Source organism: Leptinotarsa decemlineata, unplaced genomic scaffold (genome assembly GCF_025532065.1).
Source record: "Leptinotarsa decemlineata unplaced genomic scaffold, Ldec_3_MD MMD2_tig00000505_RagTag_RagTag, whole genome shotgun sequence".
NCBI lineage: Eukaryota > Metazoa > Arthropoda > Insecta > Coleoptera > Chrysomelidae > Leptinotarsa > Leptinotarsa decemlineata.
In genome coordinates this window covers 13,246,102-13,261,100 of record NW_027412549.1, presented here as the reverse complement: position 1 = coordinate 13,261,100, position 14,999 = coordinate 13,246,102, and the positions used below count along the sequence as shown (strand labels likewise).

At 35.9% G+C, this 14,999-nt stretch overlaps 1 protein-coding gene and 1 long non-coding RNA gene across 2 annotated transcripts in view; both read left to right on the top strand.

Annotated features, from left to right (window-relative positions):
- sif (guanine nucleotide exchange factor still life) overlaps nucleotides 1-14,999 on the top strand; it is a 653,408-nt gene that overhangs the window by 396,838 nt on the left and 241,571 nt on the right.
- On the top strand, nucleotides 5,681-6,595 carry LOC141481907 (uncharacterized). The gene is made up of 3 exons (XR_012465235.1): nucleotides 5,681-5,998; nucleotides 6,064-6,156; nucleotides 6,458-6,595. It is a non-coding gene; the product is annotated as an uncharacterized lncRNA (long non-coding RNA).

Genomic DNA, 14,999 nt, shown 5'->3' with positions numbered 1-14,999 from the left:
TTACAACCATGGGGTAAACCAAATAAATTACTGGTTATGTGTCTTTTTGGTAGTACAAAGCGTCAGGTTAATTTCAATATTGTAACTTTTTCAGTGCTTGTGAACAAAATTGTTATACAAATTTTATGTACCCCCTTTGAGGGGCTGTACCTTAAGAAGGGATGCTCCAATGAAGTTTCTTTATATGAAAGATCCTATCTTCTTTTCGATGAGGAATCACCTCCTTGAATGTTTTACACTTATTCAGTTACACCCTGTGTATACAGACTTTTTGAATCACCTACTCTGCTTTAAATATAAGAGGAATACTATTTTTGAAATTGGCAAAGTAGTCAATTACTTCGTCATAAAATCGGGGGTTGCCTGTCACTTCTTTAATATACTCTTTTTCAACTGAGAGTCATTGAATTTCTACTAAAGGATTTAATTCTTTTCAATACTGAAAAATTTCTCTCAACTGACGCTGATGTTATGGAAACTCAGGCATGCAATCTCTAAAATCATTTTTCAACATAAAATTCAATGAATCTGAAGGAGACTTGCAATTTTGAAATATTTGAGGTTCGCTGTACATTACGATGAATTAATTTTTCAGTTGAATAACATCGAAAAATGGATACTGAGCTATTAAGTCGTTATAAAGTTTTTGGGAAAAATCTTTGGTATAAGACGAAAATGTTTCAAACAACAACGAATCCAAGTAGTTTAATTTAAGTAAATATTCAAATTCAACTTTGATTTGCATTAAAAAGATGTCCAATATTTCATTATAAATCAGTTTATAATTTTGTCTCAAATCGGGTAAGTCTAAATTGGGTTTTTTTCCGGTTAACCAATCGCATTTATCGTACCAACTAATATTAAATCCTCGATTTTATCGATTATCTGACGCTTTAATTGAAATCAAATTTGGTTGAGGCCTTCCCAGAGTTTAAATAATGTAAAATTCATTATCATAAAATAAAGACTTAAAATTATTTGTCAGCAACCAATCGACTATATCTTCAGATTTTTTAATTTCGTCCAACTTATCCATAATAAATGAAAAAAAAAAACTAACCGAAAAGTGAAAACCTGAAAACACCTTGAAATTGAAAGAAAACACATTAAAAATATTACCAAAAAGCACTGTTATAATACAATACTGCCTGTTTTATACACAAATAACTAATATTATCAAAAAACACTAAAACGATCTACCGAAATATTTTTCACTCCCGGTTCGTCACGGCATCCCGTCCGAATGATTAAATACACTGTGTCCGTAAAGTATGGAACAAATTCATTTTCAGCTAAACAGGTCATTTTAAGAAATAATCCTGAAACACGTCGATTTTTTATGTTAATTTACCGTATTTTATAATAATAATCTAATATACAGGGTGAATTACGTTCGAGTAATGACGTCACCGTCATTTTTTTAAATGGAACACCCCCATTTTGTCTCAATTTTCGGATTACTCTAGCTGAGCTGATTCCAAGAATGTATCACATGTTGATTCCAATTGGTACAGGGTGGACAAAAATACAGTAGTTGTGTGTGTGCTAATAAAGTAACGCGTAACTTTCTTTATTAGGTAAATTAACAATATTATCAAAAATACTTATTGTCTAGCGGACAGAATATGCTGGAATACATGACTTTATATTAAATGTTCGAACTGCAGCCCTTGCTGTATTTGACAGTAACCCAAACGGTGTACAAATTCTTGTTGAACCTTGTGTATGGTTTCTTGCGTAATATTTTTATTTCTGTTCGAATTTTCACTTGTACATCTTCAATATTTGCTGGTTTCGTTTTATAAATAACGTTCTTCAGATGACCCCACAGAAAATAATCCAAAGGATTTAAATCTGGTGACCTCGCTGGCCATTCAGTGGGTCCACGTCTACCAATCCACCTGTTCGGAAAAATTTCATCTACGTACCTTCTAACATCTACAGCATAATGTGGAGGTGCACCATCCTGTTGAAACCATAAACTTTCATCAAAACCTCCAGGATTACGTCTGCTGGGAAATAAATTACGTAAAATAGGTACGAGATACCCCCTTAAAAACTCAAGGTACTTTGCCCCGTTTAAATTACCTTCGATAAAGTAGGGTCCAATGATTCGATTTCGTACAATTCCAGCCCATACATTTACCTTTTGAGGGTATTGTGTATGATGCTCACGCATCCAGTGGGGGTTTTCTTTTGCCCAGTATCTACAATTCTGACGGTTAGCCTCACCATTTAACGAATGTTTTGTATCAAGAGAGGGTCTCGGTGACATTTATCCATCATTTCTTCGCAAAATTGGAGTCGTCTTTCGGGATCATCTTCGTTTAATTCTTGCACAAGTTTGATTTTATAAGGATGCCATTTTTCAAGCTTCAATAATTTGTTTTGCCAACACCGATTTCGCGACTAACTTTACGAACAGAAGTGTGCGCATCTCCTTCAAAACTCAGTGAAACATTTAATGCTGTATCAGCATTTGCAGGGGGACGACCTGATTTGCGTACATTTGCAACCGTACCAGTTTCTTCTCGAAATTTCGTTTCCAGCTTACTGACTGTTGAACGCGTTATAGGTCTTTCTGGATATTTGTCATTAAACAAATTGCACACTTCCATCTGAGTTCGCGATCTGTCTCCATAACCAATCATCATGAGTATTTCAATTCTTTGTTTTACACTTAACTCCATTTCTACTTCCAATTAAATCTAAGCAATCATTCGAATATTCACGAATACCAAAAATATTGTAGTACTAAACTGTCACTGAACATCAATAATTTACTAAACAAATAATGATATTTCACAAAAAACTAGACGACTATGTTTTTTATAAATGTAGATAAGAAATAATTTCTTTCTTATTCTGTCTACTAGACCACAAGTACCAAACATGTTTGGAAACAGCTCATTTTTATTACTCTAAACATGTAGCAAACTACGGGGTGTTACATTTAAACCAATTGCCGCTAGACAATAGGTATTTTTGATAATATTGTTAATTTACCTAATAAAGAATGTTACGCGTTACTTTATTAGCACACACACAACTACTGTATTTTTGTCCACCCTGTACCAATTGGAATCAACTTGTGATACATTTTTGGAATCAGCTCAGCTAGAGTAGTCCGAAAATTGAGACAAAATGGGGGTGTTCCATTTGAAAAAAATGACGGTGACGTCATTACTCGAACGTAATTCCCCCTGTATATTAGATTATTATTTTAAAATACGGTAAATTAACATCAAAAATCGACGTGTTTCAGGATTATTTCTTAAAATGACCTGTTTAGCTAAAAATGAATTTGTTCCATACTTTACGGACACAGTGTAGAAAACAAACACAGTCGTACACTAACGGAGACCAACTGGAGGCTAGCCTCCTCTATCGTTATAATTTCTGCAGCTAAAATTACAAATCGGGACGTATGTCGCTGGTTAAATCGGTCTCGCGGAGCCTGTGTTTTCTAAAGTGGTCGGAGGCTTGGCTTCCTTGCAACGTATCAACGTTTGGCAGCATGGGCGGTGCGTTTGAGTTTTATTGATGCAGGATACAGTGTGGTACGTAGTGAGTGATAGTGTTTTTTCAGGCATATTATATATTTATATTGAAAATTAATGGTAAAGTAGTGATACCCAAGCAGTTTTAGAAAAATTAATCATAATTATTTGTCAATATCTTTTAATTCATTGCGATGATTACCCTCACATTTTATGGGGAGGCTAAGCCTCCTCTGACGAGCAGCCGCTGGTAGTCAAAAGGATGGCATAAAAACGACAATAATCATTTTGTATCCGTCTTCTTATTTTCGCCAACCTAATCCCATTGAACTTGTTCGGGCTCAAACAGAAGGCGAATTGTAATGAGTATGTTATAAGAAAAGAGGACAACATGTGGAGATCAGATCATTCAGTTGAGGAAATTTTAGAACTCCCAATCGTAACATTCAATGAAGATTCATCTGATTTATCTGCCAATACTAGCATACCTATTTATTCTCATGAAAATGAACATAGTTATCAGTTTTGACAAGTATTTTTCATTAAATACCCAAACGCAATCCACTGTAGATATAAAATGACCCGAAAGCCCATGAAATTTTTTGTTTGCGTTCCGTTTGCAATACAAAAATAGGGTGGACTGAGTAAAGTATTAAACGCGGCCATACCTGCTGTGGCAATGAAACAAAAAATATCGTTTGAGTACTTTGTAAGCGTTTTTCATTATGAAAAGCATTCATGACTTTTTACTATTAGGAAACAGAATAGAACCGATTTCGAATAACCGAATTCTGTAAATGGAATTGGAAAATATGAAAAAATGAAAAACCATTTTTTGTGTTCATTTCACATACGATAAACATTTTGCGCCCATGCTCTGTTTTTTTTTTCAGACCGTTCATTTGATTTCTCCAGTGAGGTGTAATTTTTAATGGTCTCAGAATAAAGCCAACTTTCATATTTCAATAGTCATTCCATTGATACAGGAAGTGTTATCGCAGTATGATGTCGAATTGTATAATCGTACAATAAATGATTCATATTTTTTTCATACTCGATTTTTAACTCACACTCAGCCGCGAGATAATAAGAGCAGTCGATGTGTGATTGTTTTCTAGGAAAGTAGGCACTCCATTATGAAACAATGTGACAATGTGTTCGACCCATCCCCCCCATGTCCCCTTCCGAGTTGAGTGCCCTGGAGTAAAAACTTTGCCCCACACAATGAATTTTGTGAATAAAACTCAATACACCATTCCATTCACCCCAGCTCTTGGAGCGGTCCTCAATCCTACTGATGAGCACTTCAGCAAGATTGACATCTGACATTTTTCTGGTCGAAAGTCAGCCTTTAGGTGCTTATACTTTCCGATCTGTTAAATTGTTGTGTAAGACTTTTCTAACTGAATTTTTGCATGGGGTGCCCCAAGAACTAACCGGAGACGAGTGTCTTTTTGATGATTCTTGGAGTATCTGAAAATGAACTGAATTAGTATTTGTCTAAGAAGTTTTTGTACTTACCGGTGCCGCCTGATGGCGACTCTCGGGTGTGGTCTCTGGTGATGTGTTCGAAATACCCACACAGCACTAGATATTCATGGAATATTCCCTGTATATCATAAAACGAACGTATATATTCCAAATATTCATAGAATATTCTTGGGATATATACATGCCTTTAGAATATTCATAGAATATGCTTGAATGAATATGGCAGGATTATTCCCGAAAGAATGTGCATAGAATGTCTATAAATGGATTATTCTCCCTTGAATATTCTAAGAATATTGTCGATCGAATATACCATATGGTATATTCTTAGAATATATCCCCACGGTATATTTTGGAATATTCTATACAATGGAATTTTGAATTATCTTATAATAACGTATTCAAATAATTCAATATTATTAAAAACAAAAATATTTGAAGATCTTAATCGAATGCATAACCTAATGTATATAACCCTGATAGTGTTAACCAGTTTTTGAACTCAACGCAAAGATTCTGGATGAATTGCTCCAACAGCAACTGTTGGAAACGACAAAAAAATTTGAATGGGCCAATAAATGAACCAATTGCATCAATAAATTGGTTAATTCTCATCCTATTTGACTTTTTGTATTTGAAATTGTTTAATTACAAAGCAAAAAATCCTGGAAACAGAGAAATGAGGAAGTGAATAATTGGAGTAAACGTTTCTCATTGGTCAATTGAAGTGTAGCGCGCGACAGTCGAATAAGCTCTGTGAAAGCGGCTGTCCCTTAATGCATGGTATATTTGCGTTTGCGTTAAATTCGACATTTGATTCAACATGGCGGTTGACGTGGCAGGTTCGCGTGTGTAATGCATGGTGTGTTGGTGTTATTATCAAAGTATAATTCTGTCACGTTCAGTGTACCATTTATAATTTGGGGTTGTTCAATTTGCAGTACAGCGAATAGTTTGATTTTGGATCTTCAAACAGGAGAGTTGCATCTATTCAGTCTTCAAGAAAAGTAAGTAAAATGCAATAGTATCGATAGTAAAGTCAGGGTGATTAACCTACTATACCTCATTTTAGGTTCGAGGAGAGTTGGTGTGTGGGATTTGTTGGATTGACTAAGTACATGTTTGAACTAGAGTGATTTCAGTTGTGTATCTTCAATAGAGAAAAGTAAGTGAATGACACATTCTTTTGTATCATTTGTTTTCATAATTTTCATCACTCGTTTTCAAGATAGTATCAATTTGCCCAAAAGGAAACAGAGTGGTACCTGGTACAGGCAGGTGCGCCAAGGAACTGAAAACGTAATGATTATTTTTCAACAAGACAATGCAAGTTGCTCTCCAAGTCATAAAATGTTGTAAATGTTCATGAGTAACCTATGCGAAAAATATCTATTTGATTTTTATTCCAGTTTTATTGTGCCACTTTCAAATAGTGATAATGAACGTTAATGTACATGTTGTTCCAGGTATTACTATTGAAACTCTGGCTGATGCATTGTTGGACAAATATAAGGAAAACTGTTCTGGTGAGCAAAGTTTTAATAACTTTAGGTAAGTGAAATTCATTGAAGAACCCATCATACCACTCATTTTAAATACTTCATTTGTGGGTTTATTTTTACTAAGTGAGAAACCTAACCTAACCTATTTCTTGATGTAATACACTTTTTCATTTTCAATGAAATGATATATTTATTATTTTTTAATTAGTGCTGATGAATTCACAGAGTTGTTATTTTAGTATATTTTTTAGTATACATTTGTTTGAGAGTAGGAACATCCTAATTTGAATACATTTCTAATATTTGTAATATGACAATATTCAGGAATATTTTATTCAGTGAATAAATATTTTGAAGTAGATTTTTTATTTTTAATATTGGTTGAAACGTCAAATATTTCAGTGTATATTGTTTTTAAAATATATTTGTTTATGAATATTATGTGTTTTATTACTTGTGTGAATCTTGTATCAAAATGCAATATATACATGCCTAATAGCGGTTACTCGTCACATTCTTGGAATATTCCAAATATTCCTAGAATATTCATAAAATATATTTAAAGAATATTCTATGGTGTTTCTCTATTGTATATTCTTACAATAAACTAAGAATATCCTGAATATTTTATGAATATTCTTCGGATTCTATTCCTGGAATATTCTTAATAGAATATACCTTAGATATTCTAAGAATATTATAAGATATTCCAAGAATATTCCCAAGGAATATTCTTAAAATATATCAAAGGTTCGCCAGGAGCACTTCCAGGGAATATTCTCCAGAAGATATATATATATATCCATGGCATATTCATAGCATAATACAATATCCTTAAATGTATATTCATGAAATATACCTGGAATATCTATTGCTATGTGGGTACTGTCGTAACATAATATCAAACCCGAACACTCTCAACTGGAAAATTCGATGGGTAGTTATGATACTTTTAATGGCAGGCTAGACTATTGTGCAAATTCCGCATTGTGGGGTATCTTTCAAATTTCGCCAAGAGGATTATTATAATTGTGAAAGGTCAGCTTCTACTTTGTATGCGGAACCTCACCGCACAAAAGCATATCATAGGAAACGAGATATCCGGCCAGCAAACCTTGCAGCATTTCAACTGCAGACGTCTCTTCCAAGTGATCGTTAAAGGACGAAATGTAGGTATTACTGAAAAAAGTAAATTTGCTCAAATGGTTACAGCACATAATGAATATCCAATAGATTCAATATTTCATATCATTTAAAAATATGTGATATTTCAGTTTTGATTTGGGATGCTATGAAACATCATTTTTGCGTAATGGTTTCTACAAATACAAAAAGTAATTCAAAAGAACGGTTAAAGTTTTTATAAATTGTGTGAAATATAACAATGGCATATGTGCGAAACCGGGGTGATGATGCTGGGAGCTTTCATCAAAAACAATAACTTATGCATTTAAGATTTCACAAAAAAATCCGCTACATATTGTTCTTCTCTTATAGGTCTACAAAATAGTCCGCAATGACATATGGCTATGTATTAAGGCCTACTATATCCATTTTGTTGTTTAAAAGAATAATCACATATAATTTGGTAATTGGAAAACCATTTCGAAGAATATTAATCCATACAAAATGAATACCTTAGTCACTTCAATTATTTCATGCAGATTATAATTCAGAAAGAACCTCACCTGTTTTAAAACTGAAATACTTTCGAACATACTTTTGTTTGAGTGAATTAGGTATATCCAAGGCAAGTATTAGCTGAGGTGATCGGTTTGGATCGGTGTGGTAGTTGGAATACAAGAATAAACCCGCTACCGATAGGTAGCCTCACCTATTCGATGGTCTATAACGTTACAGAACATTCTACAAGTTGAAATACCTTTCTGGAATACTCAGTAAACTGGAATATTCCCGAATGTTCCACACAACGAAATCTGTTCAAGAATCTGTTTGAAATCTATTTTTTCGTTGACCAGCTGTCGCTCCCCTATGAAGGACAACTCTGAAAAGTCGAAACTTATGCGAGCTAGGGACTCGCACTTTTTTGCACTGAATACCCAACTTAAGTTTTACATATCCGAGCTTCTTGAAATCATAAGTTTGTTTTTATAAGACTTGCCATTGAAAATCGAACTAATACGCCCAATTTCAAATGTGCGCATATTCTGCCAAGACATAAATCATTTGGTAGTTTTTGGAAACATTTTCACTGGTGCTTTGAGACAGCCTTCCCCAAAGTTTCAATACATAAATGCCAAAAGCAAATCAATGAAAAAATTATTCTTTCTTCATCATTGAAGCGCAGAATTGATGACCTCAAACACTTGAATCATTTGAGGAAACACGAGAACTCTGAAATTTGTAACAATGTATATCCAATAAATAAGAAAGCTGTTGAAAATGAGATACGTCAGGAAAAAACCAATCATTTTATGAAAAAAGTCAATGAATCTAGCAACAAAAGTAAAACATTTTGGATTATTATCAAACATCCCTCTAATATTAATGAAACCGAAATTATTTCTATAAATCATGATAATAATTTAATTACTGATGAACTGAAAGTCGCAGAAACATTCGGAGAATATTTCTTGAATATTATAGATAGAAAAATTAAACTCCGTTTCAAAGGAGGCCATCTAGGGCCAGACCAACATATAGCAAGTGGAAGAATAGCCATTTACGTGAACAACAAACATGATCCACATACCATACCTTCAAATACTCCCTTAGAAGCTGTAGTAATATCTATGTCAACCCCAAAAAAATGACAAAAATGACACCAAATAAAGAAATCAGCTCTAGCGATCTAATCAAGTTTAATTAATCAAATCCCAATACCCAGAATAATAGTAGGGGACTTCAATGCTCATATGGGGATCTACGGGACTTGATGGTAAAGGACGAATAATAAAGAGTATCATAACAGAACTAAACCTGAATATTCTCAACGATGGAAATGGCCCAAGGTTCGACTCATATACAGGAAATTCCTCAACTATCGATCTATCTCTCTGTGACTCATCTATATCGCTGGAATCTTCCTGGGAGATATTACCCTTCTTATATGGAAGCGACACTTACCCCATCAAAATAAACATTGAAAATAATAACGAAATATATAACAGTACACCATTCCAGAAATGGAACCTGAAACACGCAAATTGGCAAACATACTCCGACACAATACAGGAACATATAAATAAACTGCAAACATTACACAACAATGCAAGCATAGATGAGACTGTTTAGAACTTCTCAAATATGATCATCGAAGTAGCAGAAACATGCATAGGTGAAACAAAACTAGTAAAAAAACTCAAACCCTTACCATGGTGGAACAAGGAGTGTGAAAAGGCAATGACATCATCTAAAAAGGCATTTAACAAGTTGAAAAGGCAAAAAACTACAGAAAATCTTCTACAGTTTAGACAAGAACGGGCCAGAATGCGATACGTAACCAATAATAGCAGAAAGGAAGCGTGGAAGAAATTAACTTCAGATATTAATAGTTCAACACCTATGAGCCCTACGTGGGAAAAGGTACGACATAGATATGGAATTAAACCACATAAGAACATACATGCTCTCGTACATAATAATAAAACCTTTTCATCAAATGAAGATATGACAGAAATATTAGCGGAAAACTATGAACTGCACTCAATTAATCTAAACTATACAGATACCTTCAGATCCCGATTGCCCCTGGAGAGAATGAAGAATCCCCCCTGAACCTTCCCTTAACCATGGATGAACTTAATGAGTCTCTGAACTTCACCAAGAACACAAGTCCAGGCCCTGAAAATATACCTTTAATTTTCATACGGAATCTACCAGAAAATCCAAAACTTTATCTACTAGAGATCTACAACTCCATATCGACTACAAACACGATCCTACGCAAATGGTCCGAAGCAATCATCATTCCCATTTTGAAATCCCAGAAAACAAAAACTGACCCAGAATCTTACCGACCAATTTCTCTCACGTGTGTTATGTGCAAAATCCTCGAAAAAATTATTGATGATAAACTTATATGGTATCTAGAAATGAATAATTTACTCATAACGGACAACCTAATGAATGTAGAGTCCTACATCCATGAAGGTTTTGTGAACAGGCAAGACTGTATAGCTATCTTCTTTGATATATCGAAAGCATATGACACATCCCGACTCTATGACATTTTCAGAACTCTACATAAATGGAATATTAAGAGAAACATGGTAATATTCCTTGAAAATTTACTCAAAAATCGACATTTATATGAGGTAAGAACATTCACTTGATGCAATATAACCTACAGAGAGCCCTGAACTCCATTGAAGATTGGTCGAAATCAGTAGGCCTACAATTTTCTCCACAAAAACCAAATGTATGTTTTTTTTCTCGGTGGAAAACTAAGTATGAGCCAGAACTGAAACTATATGCAAACTGGCTGGTATATGTTGACGATTCAAAATTCTTAGGTATGCCCTTTGATCGCAAAACGGGCTTAACCTCATGAGAACGCTGGCAAACAAAAGTTGGGGAGCAGACTACATATGATTGATGAGAATATATAAAGCATTGATACGATCCAAAATTGACCACGGGTGTGGTACTTCAAAAACCCTTAGTGCGTGACGGGTCCCTGATTCCTAGAATCAAATCCATCCGAATAAGGAACAGAGAGAGCTAAATCCTCAGGTAAGCACTAGAACAAAACCGAAGTAGATAAACGCAATCCGACTACAGCCTAACCCACAAACAAAATCAAGGTCGTCAGGTAGTATCAGCCTGACCATGACCCGCACAAAAAACGCAGCCAAAAACACCTTATCCTGAACCTAGTCCCTCACCATCCTTCTTCTCTGAATCCCCAACAAGATCCCCCACACCTGAAACACAACACAACAAACCAGCCGAAAAGATACTAAACATACGAGACATCCCAGAGACACTATCCAACCAAAAAACACTATACAACCTCCTGAATACCACTGAAATACTGAGAGGCCAAATATCGGAACTCAAAGTGAACTATAATAGAACGGCACTACTCAAAACTACAAACACGGACAAAACCCCAAAAACCTTACAAAAATACTGAGGCAAAGAACAAGCGACACCTCAATAAAAGTAATAGACCTACGTCCAAACACACAGCTGAAAAACAACACTACAAGCACACCGCACCTGTCCTACGTTATAAAAGGGGTGGACCTGAATATAACGGAAGATGAAATCATCCACTTCCTAGATGAAAAGAAAGTCCATTACATGAAACTCTGGGGAATCATCTCCAGAAGAACCAGCAACCCCACACCGTTAATAAGAATAATAACCAACGACAAAGACCACTACTCCAAAAGCCTGACACACGGAATTAGTATCTACGGAAGGATACACGAATGCGAAGCATCGAACTTGAATCCAGTACCCCCAATACCGAAGTACTGCAGCACTACAGGGCACCAAGCACAGGACTGCCCAACACACAAGCCAAAATGCCCACACTGCGGAGAAGCTTACTCGTCAGCAAAGTGTACTAAAACAAACAAACCCACCCGCCCAAACTGTGAAGGAGAACACCCAGCATACTCATTAAAATGCCAAAAACGAGCCGCTCAACCAGAAAATCCAAAGGAGGTAGCCCCAGTTACAGTCAAATAAACCACCACAGTCATCCTAAGTAAACAAACAGAAGCCATTATAAAATTACAAACCACACTACTCCTGAACATCCTCCCAGATATGAGAACGGAAATTCTCACGATAACTAACGAAATGTGCAAGACACACGATATTCGCCACATACAAAAACTACAAATACACCGACTTCATAAAATTCCAAGGACTCATCAACCAAATCCTACCACAAATCAGCAGACCTACCCTTAACAACAACAAACTCATCGACACACAAATCGACAAAATACAAACACTCATCCACAACTCAAACGACGTATCCACGCCAACAACAACAAGACGACATGACCAAACTCCACTACCTCCCTACTTAGTAAACCTACTCCGCAACAAACGCAACATCAGAGAAACCCTGGACAGAGTCAGGAAAAGAGCAAACCTCCTAAAAGCCTTGAGGGGAAAACCTTGGAGATGCAACAGCCAAACACTAATGCACACATACAAAACATACATGCGACCGATCATGGACTATAAGGCCATGATCTACAGCACAATACCAACACGACTAACAAACCGACTACAAGCCACCGAAAGGAAAATACTCCAAAACATACACAACCTACACTACCAATTACCTTCCAATGAACTATACCAAACAATAAAACTAACCCCAATAAACATTAGATTTCAGGAATTCCGAGGAAAATATACCGACAGAAGCATAAAAAGCAACATCACCGCAGCCAAAGAAACACTGACTACACCCTGGAGACCCCGCGGGGGCGCGAGGAGGATCTCAAGGAAGAAACTCCCATTTCCTTCAGCCTGACTACTGGGAGTCCTGAAGGATATACCGGAGAGATTCCAAGACATCCTAGACTAGTTCCCGCTGGCAATCAGATAAAGACCAGACCACAACCGAGGAACACCCGATCAAAAATACCAGAACCAGCGATGACACCCGACAAACCACCAAGAAGACCTACACACGAAAGAAAGAAGACGCATGGACAACCCGGGACACAGGTCACTACAAACTTAAACGAAAAACAACCTAATATTTATATAAAAGAAAGCACACAAAACAACACAGCCCCTGAAGAGGCATGAGCCTAAAGCAGGGCACCACAAAATTGTAAACATGCATAAAAATTTGTAACACACCAAAAGATATAATAAACGTATTTGATTCACTTAAAGATGACTATACACGTTAAATTCTAAACACGATAATATGAACAGCGGTGAATCAGTAATTACCTTTAAACAACCATAAGATGATATAGTAAAAACAGAAATGAAGTAAAAAATTACATTGAGGCTAGTGAAGCTCGACTATTAATGAAAATTGAATCTCTGAGTAATGCGATAAGAACATTGGAGAAAGAGAACATCTTATAATTTTTGGAATGAACAATAACTCCAGAGAAGTGTTTATGGCTTTTATATGCAGACAAATTAAACGACTACTAGATGTTCAAATGATCGAAACCGACATTATATATACTATGGGTGAGGCAGATAACAGCCCAATAGAAATTGAATTGGTATCCTGTCTAAATAAAAGAGAAATACTTTAAAACTGCCGTAAATTGAAAGGTACACAAACATACATTACCTATTAACTGACAAACAAAGAAGCGATATTAAATTTCTCAGAAAACACCTTCACCAAGCCAGAGAACAAACCGATGACAAGAGCTACATAAAAAAAGGCTATACGTAAATAATATTGCATACACCATTGAATATTTACTATACGAAGAAGAACCTAAACCAAATATTAACCATCGTACCACAAACGAACACCAAAGTACTCAAAACAAGAGAAGAAACTGGAGAAGAACATCACACTCCAAAAACAGGTGAAATAAAAAAACATGAGCAGACAAACCTCGGTGCTTTTGTCCAAGGAAACAACCAGAAGTAGGCTCAGATCTAAAGATAAGAAGAAGATCAAATTGAAGATGATCACTTGGTGATCGAAATACGTGTCGAGGTGTTAAAATAACGATTTGGTGTTGGGAAAATCTCCAATAATATTCATTTTTACACCAAGGGTCCCGAACAGCATTACAAGAGAAGTACTTGATAAAAATAACTACGTAAACGCAAGCGAGACATAAGTGGAATCACCTATTGGTGTGACACCAACGTCAACTTGCCAAGTTTTTATGTCAGTGTTGGTGGTTTGACCAATCAACCGACAACTGCGGTAGCAGAGATTTGGAAAGCTATCCTGGAATGCCATCGGAAAATGAATCCACATGTTTCTGAAAATGATATGAAATCGAGTTGAGTTAATGCAGTCAAGCTGCTGGATGATAATTCCATGAAAATTTAAAAATAAATAGATAAGTACTATTCTGATAATTTCCATATTGATTTCAATTTAAGAGCCACCGGTAGACAGCTGTTTCAGCCTGTTGGGCATCGCATGAATATAAAAAGGGGTGTTATTGAGTGTCAATGAAAAAATTCAAAAGGGAAAGAATAGTTGGAACAGCACTCAAAAAAAATAGATGACAAACCGCGGATACGGTCTGGCCATTGCCCTCATCAACGCGGTGTAACCAAGTGCAAAGATGAGCAACACTTGGTTATGCTGTCTTCCTGTTTTCGGCAACCAAGTGTTGCCCATTTTTGCACTTGGCTACACCGCGCTGATGAGGCCAATAGCCAGAAACACGGGTCTGCGGTTTGGCATCAATTTTTCTTAAGTCTCAATAACACTCCTCTTTTATATTCATATCGTGGACTCGAAAGTCACGCACGCTGTAGCTGCCTCCGTGGTAATGATGAGATATCCTAGGGATTTTAGTTCTCCTACCCAGAATCACAAATGTGTGGTGGGCTCCTGTTGTTGACT